The sequence below is a fragment of the Halyomorpha halys genome, unplaced genomic scaffold (assembly GCF_000696795.3).
Source record: "Halyomorpha halys isolate HHAL.00 unplaced genomic scaffold, Hhal_1.1 Scaffold297.1, whole genome shotgun sequence".
In the NCBI taxonomy this organism is placed as follows: domain Eukaryota; kingdom Metazoa; phylum Arthropoda; class Insecta; order Hemiptera; family Pentatomidae; genus Halyomorpha; species Halyomorpha halys.
In genome coordinates this window covers 830,668-851,125 of record NW_027109687.1, presented here as the reverse complement: position 1 = coordinate 851,125, position 20,458 = coordinate 830,668, and the positions used below count along the sequence as shown (strand labels likewise).

Sequence of the window (20,458 nt, the reverse complement as noted above, 5' to 3'; positions counted from 1 at the left end):
AACGCAGATTTTGATGAAGGTGTTGATATTTCATTATTATCTTCCTACTAAATATTTGTGTACATATAATACTCAAATTTGTTAAAATAGTATTTCTCATATTAAATCATAATTTCAACACATAGAATTTAGAATATTTCCGCACAAGCAATTAGCAATCTTGTGTTTTGGTAATATATACATTTTACCCCTTAATTTATATTTCCTATAAGCTAAAAAATAAATGAAACAGATTAGATAACGCTATGGCTTGCATGTTATATGCCTACTCAGTGAGGATGTCGCGATGGAAATTAATTAACTACATACATAATTTTTGAGATAAAATCACAACACTGGTACGTTCCCTTCATAAACATTCCTACGGGAAGCCGTTTATTTACATTTTGCTACCGGATTAATACGACAGCACCAGAAGTCATTAATATTTAATTCGTGTTTTCATTTATAAAAGTGAAACGTTGTTTGTTTATTATTTAAATTAATTATTTATTCTATTAGGGAATAAAAAAATATTACAACATTAAATTATAACTTAAAGGAACCTTAAAATTATTAGTTTAACTTTTTATATTATTTCACAATATTTATACATATTAATTTTCACATTATTTACACCATATGAAAACTGAACAGGTTTGTAAAGGAACTCGCAAAAAGTGCATATGTTCTACAAAAATATAAGGCACATGGATCTAACGCTTCTTTATGTTCTAGATATGATTTAATATTTTTTCTCTTCCTGTTTTGCTCTTTTTATAATTTAATTACCTTTCATACTGTGATCTAAATAGTTTACCATAAAATATATAATTTTTGAGTTGATTACAAATATGTTTTCTTTTCTTCATAATGCTTTTCCAACCTTTTTTCCAGGATGACTTCTATAAACTATATGTATAACGGCTTTAAGGAGAAGATATCTGGCAATAGAAAAAAAAACAACGTCAGAACCGTTTTTGGTACTACAGTTTATTAGAAGATCCTATATTCCGGCAAAGGCAGAGCAGCTATTGAGCAAAGAGTACTTGGTTTAATAGGAATGCATTGGAACCCAAAACTTTAGAAAACAAAAAAAGAAGCAACAAAAACGGTTCAAAAGTTATTATTTAAGTGTAATTAAATAAAATAGTATCCATTTTAGTCTCAAAACATTTTTATTCAATTTATGAGTCCGACGTTTCGGTCAGTTTCGCCAACCTCAGGGACAATCTTAAAACAATTTTAGAACTAAATCAAAACTGGAGGATTAAAATAAATTCTAATAAATCCTATCTAAAATAAATTCCATTTGCCCTTCGTCGTAAACCTTCGTCTTGCCCTACAGTATCTTTTAATAATACCTCACTTATTCCTGTTGAACAAATCCGTTACTTAGGACTAAATCTGGACAAACGACTGACATTGAATCCTCATACAAGACTGAAAAGACAGGAAAGTGCTCGTCGATTCCGACTATTACAACATTTACTAGACAAACGGTCCAAACTTCCAATCCATTAATCCGTAAAATCCTTAATGTTACTTTGTCACAAATCAAATCATCCATCAGGGCCTCAATGTCCGCTATGTTGCCGATTTGGCCAGAACCAGATACAAATCCTTCCATAATAAACTTCCCAACCACCCAAACCAACTCGTCTCTAACCTGGCTTCTCCTTCACTGCCTAATAATCCTCCTAGGCGTCTGAAAAGAAGATGGCCTCGAGATCTTCTCCTTAGAAATATTTTTTGGAGTTCTATCAATGGGTAGATTCTCCACATGTTTTTATCATGTCATAATATCACTTACAGCAAATTTACTTGCTGTGTATATATGTATACAGTTGTAAATATTTATAAATAAATTATTAAAAAAAAAAACTAAATAATTTTTAAAAAACTTCATGCAAGCTGTTTTGCCCAGCTCAATCCAACAAATTACCCTAATTAGTCAATTTACACATTAAAATAAAAATTAATTATCACATTCACCTTCTTTGTTAAAAAATTTAACAATTAAATTAAAAGAATATTTTAACAAAGCAGGTGTCTGTGATAAATAATTTTTATTTTAATGTGAAAATTGACTAATTAGGGTAATTTTTTGGATTGACCTGGGCAAAATAGCCTGCATGAAGTTTTTTTAAAAATGATTTAGTTCTAAAATTGTATTAAGATTGTCCTTGAGGATGGTGGAACTAGCCGAAACGTCGGACTTATAAATAGAATAAAAATGTTTTGAGACTAAAATTATAAATAAAGTTAATATAATCATTATTTAATTTATTACTATCTTGTAATTGATTCCATTTTAATTCCAAAACACTTCATATTTAGCCTCTATTTTCATTAATAACATAGATAAGAGTATATAAAGTTCTCAGAAGACTTTATTACGGAACAAAATGGTGAATGTTAAAGCTGACCTCTGAGGATCATGGAGTGATTTAGTAAGCGAATCTGAAATGCAGGGTTTATTCTATGACCACAATTTTGTGAGAACTTATGAAGGAAAGTTAATAATGTTTTAAATAAATGTCTTTATTTATTATTCCATCGTTTGGACCTAATAAACCCTAATTTGACTGGCCTATATTATGTAGTGAAACATTAAGTAACAACTTTCAGATTTGCTTTTATTGTGGCAACTGTAGCTCATTGAAGGCATTGAGTGATTTGCAGAATGATGATTTATATATACCATATTGTATATGATGTTTGCCGATGAAATAAACCTAAAGGAATAATTCCAATGGAAATAATTCCAGCGGGCAAAATAAAGTTCTTTAGAATAAAAAGGTTTTTTCTTTTAATTGTTTAAACGGAGATCATTATAGATTAGACAAAGATAGCTCTGAATCATGAAGTTTTTCTTGAGTTGAAACTTTTTCTTAATGCTGAAAAGATATTATTTTAACAAAAACCATTGGACATAATGAGGCTGAGAGAATGGAGGAAATGCCAACAATAATTTGTTTAAATAGACTAAAGCTATAATATTCCTTTCTTTCTTCTTTAAACATAAAAGAATAAATCATTAGGGAATAAAAAAAGTGTTAGAATGGAGTTCTGGAAATGGAAATTCTGATTGGTAAAAAATAAGAGTGCTTCGAAATTAGACATAGAGTTATTTTTACAAACGAAAAAATTTGCTGAGGTGCGAGTATCATACAACTTTCACTTAAAATATAAACGCGTATTTTAAGGTTTATCGAGATGAAAATAAATAATATAAGCTTTTTTCATGCCAAGAGTAAAACAGTTAAATAAAAGATAACGAAGCCGTATTCATATGATTGCGATCGGACCGCTCTCGGCTTTTTCCGATTATATTTTGGATCTATCTATAGTTTATTTTTTAAAACAGTAAAAATACATTAATTATTTTAAAGTAGCAAAAATAAAAATTACTTCAGATAAATATTTTTTAAAAATTCGTCATTTAAGCCCTATTTTAAATTTGATGTACAAAAAGAGATCACTCATCAAAATTGTTAGGACCGTTTTTGAGAAAATCCTAAACAGAGTAAAATCTCTTTATATATAAGAAGATGGTCAGGGTTGCGGTCATAAGAGAAACAAAAATAGTTTACAGCTATTTATTTTCCGACGTTTCACCCCACTTTGCAGGGCTTCATCAGGGCTAAAAAAACTGAGAATATTGCAACAATAAGATACAATAACGCAATTTTAGCTAGGATAAATATTATGTAAAAATAAAGTGATAAGAAATTACATATAAATAAAAGGAAGGAAGACGTAAAATAGTATCAATATAAAATAAAATTGAATAAACAATGATAAGAATGAAAAATAAGTAACAATGGGTAGTGTAAAATTTTTTGAAAAATACGTAAAATAAACAGTTAAAAGAGTGCAGGAGACGAACAAAAAAAATATATATATATATAAAAAAATAAAAATAGAGATTAAATAAACGTCTTGAAAGAATAATTATAAATAAAAAAATAATAATGATATTAAAATGATAATAAATGAGCAAAGGACAAGTCAGGACTACCTACCTGTTCAAAGGTAAAGGTTGAACAGAAGGTGACAATAAAGCGGAACCGTGGAGGAGTGAGGAGAAGGTAGCCATTTTAACAGCTAATATTTCTGTTTCAAATATGTAGCGTATACAGGAAGTAGTCATAAAGATATGACGAAAATAATAATAAATAAGAAAGAAAGAAAATAATAAAGACTCGTATTATTAGTAACGATATGTGTTATTCTCTTTTTACTTAGTTATTCCTACAATAGAAAATTATTGTTTTGTGAGTGGGAGTGATGAAGCCTTGCAAAGTGGAGCGAAATGTCGGAAAATAAATAGTTGTAAACTTTTGACCGCAACCCTGAACATCTTCTTATATATCAATTTTTACGGTCAACCATTTTTACATATAAAATCTCTTTACTTTAATGTAAGTGGCACTTTTATCAGAATGTCAATTTTATCGAAAATGTTGCTGTAACATCCCAGGCATACTTCTGCTATAAATATGTGACAAATTTTCTTCTTTGAGCTAGGCTGTTCACACACAGACCATTTTGCGAGTCTCGATTACTTAGACTCATGCTCATTTCCGTCGATATTAGTGACAATAAAAATTAATTTCAATTTTGATTCAAGATTTTATGACAACAAACTAAACTATATAATTGCTTAGAAGATAGACTACGTAGACTTTTTAGGGAATTCCTATTTCTCCTATCAATATGAGTTGATATAAACAGGTATTGGGATTCCGATCTCTCGTATCCTGCAAGCCTCTAATAAAGGATCAGTCGTCTCTTTTGACGTTCCGATATGTAGAAAATAAATCGAATACAGTAAGTACAATAGAAAGTAATATTGAACATTATTCATTCGAATTATGTTTTAAGTATTCATACTCCTTAAGGTTTGTTCAGAGGCGCTCTCAATTAATATGATAGTGAACCTACAATGACAAAGATCAAGACAATGCTAACAAACAAGGTACTACTAAAGGCGTTCAGGAGGACCGAACATTAGCATACAATCATTGGAGAATATACATATATTTTATTTATTTGTTGTAATTTACAACTGTACAAAAAAATACAAGTAAACATGGGGGAAAAGTTTCGAACATTGGGAAGGAACCACCCAATAAAGGTACTTCAAACATTAATTTAAATTAGACGGTCCCGTGGCCATCTTCTTTTCAGACGTCTCGGAGGATTTTTAAGGATCAAAGATTAAGAAGTAATGGTTCAGGATGGGTAAGGAGTTTGGAATGAAAAGATGCATATCTATTTCGGGCTAAATCAGTCACAAAAGGGATTTTTAAGGTTTTTGTAGATGAGTTTATTTGTGACATAATAAGGAGCTTCAAGGATTTTACGGAGGATTTCGGATTGTAAGGATTGAATACGGGAGGAATGCGATGATTGGTAGAGCCCCAGAGCTCAATTCCGTATGTCCAAATTTGCCTCATTATGATAGTATAGAATAATTTTTTGTAGTGAATGGAAAGTTTAAAGCGTTTGTCAAGTAGATGTTTTAGTAATCGGAATCTACGAGCAGTTTCTTATCGTTTCAGTCTTGTATGGGGTTCCAAGTAAGTCTCTTGTCAAGGTGGAGACCTATGTAGCGAATCTGTTCAACAGGCGTTAGTGAGATATTTAAAAAGGATACTGTAGGACAGGAAGGTAGAGGTTTACGACGTAGTAAACGTGATCTGGTGGGATTTTTAGGATTTATTTTGATTATGTTTTTACATCATTCTACAATGGATGTCATGTGAGTCTGTAGAAAGAATATAATTAAACGCAGATCAAGGATGGATCAATTAAAAAACGTAATCGTGAAGTAAAATAAATAAATCCAATTTTCTTTTAAATTAGTAAATCAAAGGAATTATGGCTAATATTTCTATTTTTACTAACGGCCGTCAATCATTTTATTCAATAAGCATTAGGGTTGAATAGTAACTTTCTATAGCCTATGAATATTTTTTTATCTTTTTGAACAGTCATAATCAAACAATAGCAACTATAATTAAGATATAATAAGTAATACTTAAATTACACTCTATTTAATTTTAAAAATAAAACTAAGACCGTGTCAAAATAATTGGTTCTAACCTTTTTCTATATAGCTCACTGATAAAATATTTTAAAAAGTTATCCTCTTTAAAGTCTCTTTTTTTTCATTGCCCCTTATCTTCTTCTGGCAATTAAATTTTCACGGAAAACCTCCGTTTACGAAATATTTAAATTTTAAGGAGGCCTCTTCAACATCATTTCATTATTCTTCCTAATTGTGGATACTTTCTAATCAAAAACTAGGTGATGACTATCACACATTTTTTATATCGCACTTACAATTAACCTAAAACTAAAATTTAATTATCATTTAACTTAATCCACCTTTGAGGCACTTCTTAAGCAGTAAGTTGATTTAAGGAAGGGATTCGTTAGGGCTTTCTGGTATTTAAAACATTTATCGCGTCTTACATTTAAGAAATCCGTTATTTTTGTAAGTCCTTGTGGAGCCTGGCCGTTTTATATCTGTTCGTTAATGTCATATTACGATTTTTTGTAACATTTTGAAATAATTGTAAACGATTTCTTGTAGATTTGGATATATTGAAGTACAGTGAAGCGCCAAATATAAAATTCGGACGGAACATACATTTGGATAGTACGTAAGTCCATCCAAGTTGGAATCATGTAGAAAATGATTTAGCTATTTCCCTTCTAATTTCACTGTCTTTACTTTTTTATTTTTTGGGTCGAAACTACAAAAAGTTACATTCTTGGATAATTTGTTTTCAGCGTTATTTATTTAAATGTATAATGGGAGTTTCTTCTTCCTTTTTTTATATGAGAGAAACTTGGTTTTGTCTCCGTTTGCATATATACTCACTTTGACGTAAATGTTTATAGGGAATAAATATTTTAAATTTAAGGGAGGTTTTGTAATCGAAATGTATTCGTTACTACTAACCATCATATATTTATGTCTATTTCTTTTCAAAGTATTCAACAAACATTACTAAATTAAATTTTCAAAGTAAATTTTATCACATATTAATTGACATGTTTCATGTATTAAATGTATTAGAACTATTAAGTAAAGTGTAATTAGTGAAACTCCTTAGTAACTTTTAGTTGGTAAAATTATGCCAGCTGTGCTCTCTGTAATTATAAAACTAAAACAAAGACAAGAATCGATCGTTCTATATCCGTGCCGAAATCAATTTACTAAAGCCTTTCACTTCATAGCTCACTGATTAAACATTTAAAAGAGGTGTCAGTTATAAAGGTCAGTCTACGTTGACCGTATTCCTTCAAAGCTGATGTATACATCAGGCTTTTCGTTGTTCAAAAATGTGGGGGAGTCAGACCGTGTTGATATAGGAAATGGGAAAAGTGATAAAAATAAATGTATATATTAGAAAACAAAATAACGTGAGAGAAGAGAGTGAGCCAAAAGTTTACAATACAATTTAGTTCATGGAGAAAATTATAGTTATTGCAAAGATGAATTAAAATGAAATCTGATAAAATATCACATTATAAAATTCTGGCCAAAACGTTATTTTATACCTTATTTTTATTTTATTATAAACGTTATATTCTGGCAGTATTAAATAAGTTATTTCAACTTATTTGTGTTATATTTTGACTAAAGAACCGGCTGTTAAACAGAACACTAAGGACTACTGACATACCTAAATTAGTGTACGTCGTAGATGCGAGCTGGCTTTCAGAGTCAGCGCCGACCATTACTTAGTCGGCGCGAGTCGTACGTACCCTTTGTACTCGAATATTACTAAGCGATTTCTTCTTTTTTCCTTTTCCCCTAGAAAAATTGTTCAAGCATTGTCAAGCATCAAGGACCAGAATCAAGATAAATCAATAAAAGTGTGTCTATCAGGCTTCCGCAATTCTGACGTATGCCTGGAGTGTTGTTGGCGAGTCATTAATATTGGAGATCATTTTAATAATGCTATGTATTATGTCGTTGGATGTTATGTATATTAATTAAAATTAGTTGAGTCCTACCAATGATAATAATTGAATTTCCTTTCCAGCGGTTTATTTTGTGTTTACCAATATCAAATTAAATACCTTTATATTTAAAAAATATTGTTACCATTAATTATATAATATAATAAGTGGTGTATAAGTAATTATATAATATATGGTATTGGGTATGATAATAGTACATAAACTATATCAAGTGCTATGTATAGAGGCATTAGCCATTATTACAGCAATATGTCGTTTATTAAGGTTTTTTGCCATCTGTCCCTTATACCTGGTCAGGGTAGGAGCCTTTCGAGTGTGCACATCTTTGTTTAGTTTGATACATTCGTTTATTAGATCTAATAGCTCTTGACAACAAAAAACGATAGGTTTTGACGAAGGATTAGAATCAAATTAAGAAGGTGCAGGCCCTTCCTGGACATGTCAAACATTACCACCCACTCTCGGGTCTGGGGAGGGAGACGCCTACCTCGGAAGTGTTCTGTCACCTATGGCCAATGAGGAATGAGATTCAAAAATAAGGTAACGCCCCAAAAGGGAAGTGAGAGAAAAGACACAAGAGAACTAGATCAGGAAAAAGAACAGTGAACAGGAAGATTTAGGCAAGAGAGGACCAGGCTTGAGAGAGCAGCAGAAGCCAGAACGGAGCAAGATGCACTTCGACCAGACGAAGTCGTAAGAAGGGCCACGAGACCTGGACATCCCTTATGAACGAGACGACACCTACGGAACTACATCCCACGCATGAATCATTCAAATCAACAGTATAAATAAGTATAAATTAAACAATAAGCAATAATGAAAGAATCATATTTTATGGCAACCATTTATTTGAATCATTTTAATCATAATGTTCATAGTGTCAATCATAATGTAGATAGTTGACCGTAAATTAATGATTGGAGAAGTTTGTCGGGGGATGCGGTCAGCAAAGAACAACGTAAATAAACAAAACCATATTTATTTATTTTATGCCAAAGTTTCGACCTGAGTTTCAGGTCTTCATCAGGGCTATAGAACAAAAGAGATAACAACAACAATTAGAGTAACATACAATTGAAAAGGAACAATATACAAACTAATTTAGAATTATACAAAATATTGAATTAAATCATAAATGATAAAAATTGATAACTGATAATTGAATAGTACAAAATTTTGATTGATTGATATTCGTGGAATTTTAGGGTAGTAAATTGAAAACAGTGACAGATGAAATATAATATCATGTAGGTAAGATGATATGCAAGTAGTGTCTAAAAAAACTGAAGAAGTATATAAATAAATTGAATCTACAAATTGAACATTATGACAGACAATGAAAAAAAGTGAGTGGCTTATATCTGAATTACATTGTGAGTATTAACTTATATATATATACAAATAGGAAAAGGTAGTATATGGAGAAAGGGAAAGAATAATGTAACAAATATGAGAACGAGAAGGGAGACTTACGTTGTGGCGTAGAAGGTAGGCTTACAACTGATTGATGTAAGAGTTTATTTGAAAATTCCGCTAGAGTGAGCTACTAGACTAAGATTAGAAACGTAACTGTCAAGAAGGACGGTTATGACACAACAGTTGATATGAAATACCAATGATAAAAAGGTCAAGTTATAGTTTAAAAGAAAAACATAAAACCAGTGATATGTAAAAATACGGAGCCCAAAGGTTAAAAAATTATGAATACAAATTAATAAGAATAAAACATATTTTTATATAAACAATAAAATTGAAAATAGATAATGATTGATAAAATAAAATGAATTATGGGTGCTTTAATAAGTTAACTATTTGGGAATAGGCTAGGGATAGGTTTTGTTTATCTTATTAAAGCACCCATAATTCATTTTCTTTTATCAATCATTATCTATTTTCAATTTTATTGTTTATATAAAAATATGTTTTATTCTTATTAATTTCTATTCATAATTTTTTGACCTTTGGGCTCCGTATTTAGAAGAATCCGCCAAAGAAGAATAAGTTACAAGGGAGCTACAAGTTTTTGGTACAGGTGTTGTTATAAATTATAATTAACCTCCCTAACCACAAAGCCAGCAGGCGACACCTGTTTCAATAGGTTTGCTCATAAAGGTTCCTTTCACATTTACCCATTAACCAGCTGCGAAAAGTCCCTGTGGTGACAGGTACCCTACTACAGGCAGGTATCAGCACATATGGTAAAGATTTTCTTAATATCGCCAGGGTTATTACATATCAATAAATACAGTCCATTTCAAATTTTTATATTACACATGATAATGAAAGGTCTGGACGGTATTACAAATCATTCCAGTAAACATCTCAAGAGTCAAACAGCCAGTACAAATATGCACGCAGATGAATTATGGCCCGCTTAGTATGATACACATACAAAAGATTATACGCATACAGACTCGACGCCAACTGTCTGAATCACAAAACCAGAGTGTATCATGGACGTATCCTAAGGCTTGATACTCCACCTAGCATCGGTAGAGTCGCTCTATTCATTCGAGAAATTGGACATTAAGTAAGAAAAACACGATGCAAGCCATTACTACACCACTAAAAATCCTCTTCTGTCATACTTACATGCTTCCTCATTACTTATCATGAAATCCAATCTATAAGGAGTTGAAGAAACGTTGTACCCGAAGTTTCTTCAACTTCTTATTAAGCTACGTAACTCTTAATAATTAGTTTTGCGTATCAGGACTGGAGTTGTGACCTAGGAGATGATATTCAGGTGTGAAATACTTCTGATAAAATAGTGAAAACATTTTTTATATAAGTCTTTACAGTTAAATAGTTCATTTTGATCGTTTTTCTTACCATCCCATGTTCTTTAATCGAAAAACGTAAACTATTATCTTTTTATCAGATCTATAAACCGTTATCTTTATATGTATATTTTCTTACATCTGTGGCTAGAAGCAACAACATCCCATGTCCATTTTTCATTTTTATAAATTTTTATGTTGTTTTGTGTGTTAAATATTTAACTTTCACATTAAAACAAACGATCAAGCCTGTAGCTATTGGTTTCTTTTACCACTATAATCTTATACTCACCCTCATTTCTGAAAACCATCAGATTCAATTTTATAGATTAATTTGGCTAAATTTGGAATTAGGATATTGGTTGTTATTTCTCCAAACAAAAAATATGTGACTCTTCATAAAATATTTTAAAAAACTGATTGTTACTGTATTTGTCTTTAGGTGTGCTCATTATTGTTAGATAGTTTTGTAAAAAGTCTGAGTTGCTTTTGCTAGAGATAAGCTGATTTTACAAATGTGTCGGATTTACATAATTCGAATTTTTCGGTTCTTTTTTGAATTTGTATAAAGTCGGGGTCGGGGGTCTCATTTTCTGACCCCCCCCCCTTGCCGTGGATACCGAAAGACCCCGGAAGACTGCAATGCCGCCCCAGCCTATGCACCATGCAAGATAGGACCTGCCCTGCCCTTACCATCACTCTGGACTCGCTGGCAAGCCACAGAGAGAGAAACACGTCAGACACCAGGCGAGAATACATGGTTTTCACCACTTCGACAACCGCTGATCCTGCCCCGGAAAGCGGTTAGAAGAGGTCACTGCGACGGCGAAGACGTCACACACCAGATAAACCATTATTCGTATGCTCTGTCTTATATTATGTTATTGAAATATATATTTCAACTAACGCACTAACACGATCTGCCCCCCCCCCAGGGAATTAATATTTGAACTCAAGAGAAAATATATGCATTTTTTGTTGACAGAAAGGTCTCACAATTTTCAACACTCCTTTTTCACACCAATTTTAATCAAAAACAATTCAACACACACTCGGGATCCCTGAAGTAAGAAACAGACATAGGCATGATGAGTTTAAACATAATCCTTAGTGCCGTTTTCGAACAATTTATCTAAAAAAAATCTAGATAGAGAACCAATCCGGGGACATAAATAACATTTAATTATTTATGGATCCCGGGCTGAATTTTAAAATCTAGTAAGAATTAATTAATAAATCACAGGGTAACCAGTCGTTCTGATCATTGTAAGTTCAACTCATTATTTATAAATTTTGAAATGAAAACTGGTTAAGAAAATTAGGGGTTATGAGATTAGCACTCCAGTTATTTGTTCACAAAAATGAGGACAAACCCTTAAAAATTTAAAAAAATAATATCCTGAATCATACAAGTGTGTGATGTATTTAATGTAATTATAAGTAATATAAATCACTCATCATGTATTTGATGTAAGTACTAATAACGCATATTCAAAATGAAAATAAAAATGCTCAATCACATTTAATGAGTTATTATATCAGAAAAAATACCCTGGAAAATGGCAATTTGCAAACCACTGACATTTCGTGTAAAGTTATAGACCAGAAGCTGTCATTTTCAATCGCGTGACGATTCCACAACACGACAACCTACAAAAATAACCGTTCATCATTAATGAAAACTTTACCGTCGGGCTTAAGTGTTTCCATTAATTTTTCAAACAGTTCGATGTCTAAACTGAAACTTTAAAATGGTGTAAACTAAAAAATTAATAACTTGTTTTTAATTGTGAAATATAAACTAAGTTGTATAATAAAAAATAGTTATAGTTGGGTTTAACTAACTACCTGAATTTTATTTCGCATATTTGAAATCTTGATTTTGAAATAGAAGAAGATATAAAAAATGTGTAAAAAAGTAGTATAATGCTAAGAAATAATCTCACTTTCATTAATACACATCTTAGACTTTTGACAACTAACAAAAAAAAAATTCTGGAAGATCACTAATTGATTGTGAGTAATAATAAAAGTAAGGTGAATCGGGTGCGGTCAATGAAAAATTCAAATAGTGATTAAACTATTTATATTGAGCCAACGTTTCGCCCCACGTTGCAGGGCTTCATCAGGGCTATCAGACTCCAAGTTAGAGCAAAAGTCTAAGCCCTGCAACGTGGGGTGAAACGATGCCTCACAATAAATATTATTAGATAACATTTTAAAACTGAGGCCAAAAACCAAAAAAAGGGCGTTCACGATCCAAAGCCCTTATTTCAGATATGGTATTTTTAGAAACCTCAATATCTATTTTACTACCTAAATCCCGATATTTCAAAGCTGAATAATTGTAATACCTGTAAGCTGAAATAAGCTAGATTTATATGATAAAATTAGCTAATTTTATTTATTGATTTATCACTTTACAATTCATTTATTTCATTAATTTATTATTATTATAACCCCTTGACATAAACAGGAAGCCTGGTTATTTCTGACATACTGGGGGATTATATAAAGGTTACAACACTATTCTAACCACGGCGAGAAGGTCAAAATTTCACTCCCTGTGGCCGCCACTTCAAAAAACTTAGAAACCATGTGTCAGGTAGTTTTCGGGCATAATTTTGTTATTTATTTTTAATCCCTCCTCTAATCTCAGTCTTAGTTCAGAAGAGATTTTAAGCCACATCAGTAGTAGTATATTTTAATATTTTAACTAACATAGCATTTATTTTCTAGTTTGGAGTTATTTGGATTTTCCACTCTAAGATGTTAAACTCCAAAGAATTATTGATTATCATAAAGATCTGCTTATAAAAAGTAAAATTACTATTTCCATATCATTAAAAAAAAAAAAAAATCATCATCAAATATCTCAAAACTTAAATTTTGGACTCGGTGTATTTCACTTGTAAACCAACAATATGGAGTTTTTGCTGCACTTTTTTTTTTTTTTTTACTTCATATTTTATAGTTATCATAGCATATTATGTGGCTTATTCTGCAAGTTTTAACTTTATAAAAATAGGATCCTATGTTATAATTAAAAAAATATACAACTAACAAATAAAAGCAAACAACAAAACCCCATTTCCTAAAAACAAGTTTAGCAAAATTACGTACATATGAAAAATTATCCATTTTAGGACAAATTTACTAAGGAGGTAAGCAAATGCAAGGGACGAAAAGAATATTAAACCATCAAAATCCTCAAAACACTGTTCACACATTATTTAACCTATTGCATAGTTGCTCCCCCACTGAGGTATGATCCTTTAAAAGAATATTGATAATAAAAAATCGGGAGCTAGGGGACTAACAATAAATAACTATAAAAATACGAAGGTTTAGAAATACTAAGTCAAGTGGCTTGACTTCAGGGGTGTACGTTAAACATAAGATAAGAATACCTAAGAGTCATATCCACCGTAAGTACGGAGTTCCAGATTTGTATTAGGTTTAAAGTCGAAGTCTAGTGACTTTTCTGGTATGGAGTTCTCTAAAGAATAAGTTAATCGCAGTTATGTTTCTATGTTATTACTGATTCCAATGGAAGGGATAGGAATTACACTAGAGAAAGTTATGAAGAGAACTTGTGGAAAAAAAGTTACTGCAACATGATTTAGTCTTTATTACAAATACTTTTAAAGAATAAAGAAAGATTGAGCACTGCGATGAAAGTTATGGAGAAAGAAGAAGAGAAAGTTTATGAGCGTAGTTAGCGTGAAGAAATCATTGACCAAAGGGTGCTTCGCAAAAAAAGCGGATTGCCTCGAAAAGGTCGTGTTTCATTGACACTGGAGTGTTGTAGGTGTCCAAGCAGTAATTAATAATTCAACATCTCTACCTTCTCGCCTTCCTGAGCATCACTAAATTTGTCGGTTTTTGCTCTAGAAATCTTCATTAATGTATCCCACTAAATAATATTCGTTTTCATTTCTTTAGAGAGCATAAAACCTGTTGAAAGAAAAAACAGGATTTTCGAATGAAAGTATCCATCAAAAGAGTATATTAGCATTCAGCCAAAAAAACGTGCTTTAATTCACATTATCGTATAAATAACTACAGCATTATTATAAATAATAATAAGGTATGATAAAAATTATAAGCAGGAAAATTATTCAATATAAAATTTTAAACTCGTAAAACGTACACGGTACTACATATTCTGTAATGAATTTTAATTTTTAAATTTTAAATGTCACTTTATTATGATACATCTGAAATTATATTTCAGAATTTTTAGTGAAGTTTACCGTTCAAATAACTACTAGTAAATTATAATAATTTAGAATATTTTCAAAAAACAATAAATGACACAGATGTAACTATTGCAAGTGAAATTAGTAACGCCCAAGCCCACACACGCTCCGGACCGGATACTCTAGGACCCTCTATTTTAAATTTATCCAAAGTATTTAAATGATAATTATAAACATGTACTAACTCTTTCATAGAATTATGAAAAGTTTATAGAGCTATGAAAAAATCCATATACTATAAAAGAAAAACCAAACAATAATTTAACTTTTTAGCTAAACAAAACCAAAGACTTTTATACCTCAATATTATTACTATTATAAAAATAACAATATTTTTTGTTTTCACTTTGAATGAGTTTAATAAAAACATATTATTGATATAGCTTGTCTGTATTTATTTTTAATTAGTTAGACTTCACATTATACAATTATATAATATACCTGATTAATTTAATTTGATAAAAAAGGAATCGATTTTAAAATAAATATGTTTATTATATTATCCTTCAATATAGCTAAACTTAGTTATTACTAACGTTTTACTATCACTAGATTTAGTTAACAATAAATCTATATCAAACTACAAAATGTTTATTACATAAAAAACAACACAACGCAAAAAAGTAAATAAATTATATTAAAAAATAAGAGTTAGATAATTTTAAGCTACACTTCATATACACAAAATAATAATTTTAATAAGCTTTAAGAACCGGCTTTACAACTGCCCGTTATTCTGGCTACCTCGAAAATTGTGTCTTTAAAATATTTAAATTTACGAACCAAGACGTTTAAATAACAAAAAATGATCTAATAAATATTATTTACCAATATAATGCACTGAAACGCTAATAATTATTTATAATAAGCTTATATATTAAAAATCTTAAATAATTTAGAATTGAAAATTATATTTTCAAATCCCACACTTATTGTCCTCTATACACGTATACGAAAAATTAAGATTTTACTTTTATTATTGAAATTAGCTTATATTAATCCTATTCTTCATACGATGTATTTTCTTGACCAGAAGAAAATGTAGCCTCCTGTATTTTCTTTACCATTACATTGGTTTACCATTGCACAATCTCCATTTACTAAAGCGTTGCAGTTAATGTTTTTAGTTTTATTTTACTATAGATGTTAAGTATCATTACAAAATATATGTTGAATTTTTGCTCTGATGGCACTAGACCCTGGAGATTTTTGGCCACATGGTGTGGTTTGGAAGAACCACATGATTTATGGTGAAGGTGTAAAGGCTGACGGTTACACAATCCCGGAGGAAGAGGACGGTAAAGCGTGTCTTCCAGCATGAGTGAACCACCTATTAGGACAGTCACTCATCCAATACTGATCACGTTCGACGTTGCTTAGCTTCATAGCCCTCACGGCTATCCAAGCCCCATATACCATATATTTATATATACAAATTCATTTTCGCTAATACCAGCCATCTGGATGGGTTTTTTTTTTTTTTTTGTGGGGAATCAAACTCGGTTTCAAATGAGTCGTTATTCTTTCTATTTATTCGGAGTATTCATAAAACCTTTTTTGTACGTTTTAGAAGTGCTTTATTGAACAACTTACAGTATTATTTTTTTTAAAACCCGGCCTAATTTCATACCTATACTAAGAGTAGGACTCATAAAACATATTTTAGCTTAATAGGCAATGCCGTTTTCTAAATAGAAGTAATATATCACTATACTATTTTAAAATTGGCAGGATAGAGAGGTGAATTTTATGAGCCTAGTTCACAAAAACCCCAATACACGGATAGTTCGGCTTAAAACGAACAATCGTCCTGCAGAGCTTTCCAGTTATTGTGCGTCACTGAAGCTTAAAAGGTTTTAAAACCAACAGGAATACCGGCTTAGTATGCAACATGTAGCTTTATCAGATTTCGATACCCACAATAGCATCGTTTTGCTCTTTAGGATAGATCGATGAAACGAGAAAATATCAAAACTAGTGGTTCCCAAAAAGAAATTATATATTATTACATTGCATCACAAGAAGGGTTTTTGGGAGATTTTGACATCGCATATTTAGCATTCCTTTTTTTTCCAGCCGTCATTGCAATATAATTCAGCATTTCAACATTTCAGGGCCATTATTATTTTTCATACGATATACATTGCCACATATAGCACCCAAAACCATAAAATAAGCTATTAAAACAAATACATAAGAACGCCATGCCAAACAGACCATCACCTTAGACGGAACTAATTTTTTTTTCAAATTTTAAACAATTTTTTTTTTGATAATTTATTTATTGTTATCTACAACTGTATACATATATACACATCAAGTAAATTTGCTGTAAGTGATATTATGACATGATACAAACATTTGGAGAATCTACCCATTGATAGAACTCCAAAAACACTTCTAAAGGAGAAGATCTCGAGGCCATCTTATTTTCAGACGCCTAGGAGGATTATTAGGTAGTGAAGGAGAAGCCAGGTTAGAAACGAGATGGTTGGGAAGTTTATTATGGAAGGATTGGTATCTGGTTCTGGCCAAATCGGCAACATAGGGGACATTGAGGTCTTGATGGATGATTTGATTTGTGACAAAGTAAGGTGCATTAAGGATTTTACGAAGGATTTTGGACTGTAAGGATTGGATTCGAGAGGAATTAGATGGTTTAGTGGAGCCCCATAGCTAAATTCCGTATGTCCAGATAGGCTTTATAATAGTCATGTAGATCAGTCTTTTGTAATGGATTGGAAGTTTGGACCGTTTGTCTAGTAAATGTTGTAATAGTCGGAATCGACAAGCAGTTTCCTGTCTTTTCAGTCTTGTATGAGGATTCCATGTCAGTCGTTTGTCCAGATTTAGTCCTAAGTAACGGATCTGCTCAACAGGAATAAGTCGGTTATTATTAAAAGATAGTGTGGGGCAAGACGAAGGTTCACGACGAAGGGTAAATGTGATTTGGTGGGATTTATTTTAATCCTCCAGTTTTAGCACCATTCTTCATTAAACAATTAAAATTTATTAAAATTATCCACTAACCAGAGATGGAAGCGTAGATATTTTTTCAATGAATGAATGCTTACAGCCCTAGTACCTACTACTAGAGGTGTGTAAGACATTTCTCAATCTCAAATAGTCACTCCATTTACATAAAAAATGTTTAACTCGTTTACACGTTCATTACTTTCATGTACTCACGTTCAGTTACTTACTTTCACTTACTCAATTAATTACGTCCACTTGCCTATTTTAATAGACTATCAATGAATATGGAATATCACATCTTTTGAAGTGAAACTTCTTTATCAACGTTCTGCTACTCAAGAAAAAAAAATAATAAAAAGTAAATAAGATTTCGTGACGCAATATGAAACGAAAGAGGTGGAGGGAACGCTGGTCAATTCTAGCAGGAAATTAGCACTAATATATATATTATAATAGGGGTTTGGGATTTACAAGGAGATTAACAATAAACAATACCGGTAATGCCAGTCCGATGGAATAAATTCCTGTTATCTTATACTCACCGATTAAAATAAAAACATTTTCCAGCTTGATTTGGTTTAAGAAATAGCTGTTCCATTCTAATTGTTATTATTACTGTTAACGTATACTTTAAGCTACGAAATTAAGCCTTAATAAAATTTTAATACATTATCCAGATATTTCACTTCTGTCGACTATCATAAGACTGCCACAATATTATTTCATGGGTACCAATAAGTTAAACAAATATAAGTAGGTACTTAGGTACGTAATTGGCACGATTTGCATACGTTATAATTCAGAATGCAGAGTGTATTATTGTTCAACAAAATGATATTTATCTATTTGTACTTATCAGTTACTTTTGTTTAGATTTTCGTTATATTTTTTAACTTGTTATTAAACATTTACGAAATTGGTCAAATGAAAACATGAAAACCTTATCATTCAAATAGTATGCCTTAGGAATGTGTGGAATATTTCTGTATATCCTTACCTTGCCGTAAAGCGGGATGACCATGAAAGAAAAAAAAAATATATATATATATAATGAACAGTTTTAAAATTAAATAAAACGATTTAAATAAGGAATAATAATAAAAAAACCTAGTGCAGTGCGCTCACACAACTTTGACTTAGCACCCTAAGTACGTCCCCAAGTTTTAAGTGAAATGGTGGGCTCGTATTGAAGTTATCGGTATTTTTGAAAAATAAATCTGATGAGGAAAGGCGAAAAATAGGGACTAAAATTTTATATTTTTTTATTGTTATAAAAATTCATGTTTTAGTGTTTTTCGAAGTAGTAATAACAAATAAATATTTTGTCCTTGCCAAGAATAAACCAGTTTAATAAAAGATAATGAGGCCGAAATGCAATTGTGAAAGATCGAGCGGTCTCTGCTTTTCCCATTTATGCCGAATTGAATAAAAAAAAAAATTGGAGTCCTTTTCTATAAAATCAAAATAAGGAGACAAATCGGTTCTATAAAGTGACAATATTATCGAAAAATTTGCTCTCATTGTGTGTAATTGATAATTGTTAACAAACATAACCATAAACAATATTTAATATAAAGAGAGGGAATACGAATTCGCAAACTAAAACACTCCAAGAAGTAAATATATTATTTGAAAAATATACCTAAAAATAATTTAAAGGCTGTATTGAATTCATCAAGAACAAGCAAGAACTAGTTGAACAAGGATTCACTTCACAAAGGTAAATGGTGACAAACTGATGTTAGAAATAGTAAACGATTAGCCTCGATTTTCCGAATTGAACTATTGAGGGAGTTGCTACCTAATTTAAATTTAGTCTTTGTAAAAACAGTGAGGGCTATGTAAATGAAATGGTGATTAGTGACGGGGAATACAACTGTAGTCCTTCAATCAACCGAGAGTTGTTAACTCGCTTGTCCGCAGGGTGCTGCCAAGCGCTTTACACATCCTGGTGTCACCGCATCATCCCTTTCAGGGTAAAGCACATCGCCAAATGGATTTTTAGTTATGGATTAAAACAAAATATAGCATGCTGTCAATATGACTACTATTCTTCAATTTTTAATGAAAAACGTAGTTCTGATGAATTGTTGATTTAGAAAGCAGTGTGAGAATTAAACATATATCGAAAACATCTCCAGCAGAACTTTTATTTTATATTATTTATTTTAAAGTGTTTTTTTATATTTATTAATCAAGTTACAGTTATATATAAAGCTGCAAATATTCCAGTTTGCTTGCGTACAACTTAGGAACAAAGCATATGTTGAATCGTGCATAATTTATTTGCATTTGCAAATAAATTATGGCATAGGGCTGTTGGCCCCCTGTGAATTTCAGATAATAGGATCAACCGTTTTATAGTCCAATAATTATAATAAAACAAATGTAGTACGTCAAATCAAGGAAAGTCAAAAAGAAGGAGAATTTTATTTTATATATATCTATATGTAT

At 31.0% G+C, this 20,458-nt stretch overlaps 1 protein-coding gene across 4 annotated transcripts in view; it reads right to left on the bottom strand.

Moving 5' to 3' along the window:
• The window catches only part of LOC106680884 (inactive rhomboid protein 1), a 388,358-nt gene that overhangs the window by 305,529 nt on the left and 62,371 nt on the right, over positions 1-20,458 (bottom strand). The window lies entirely within an intron of this gene.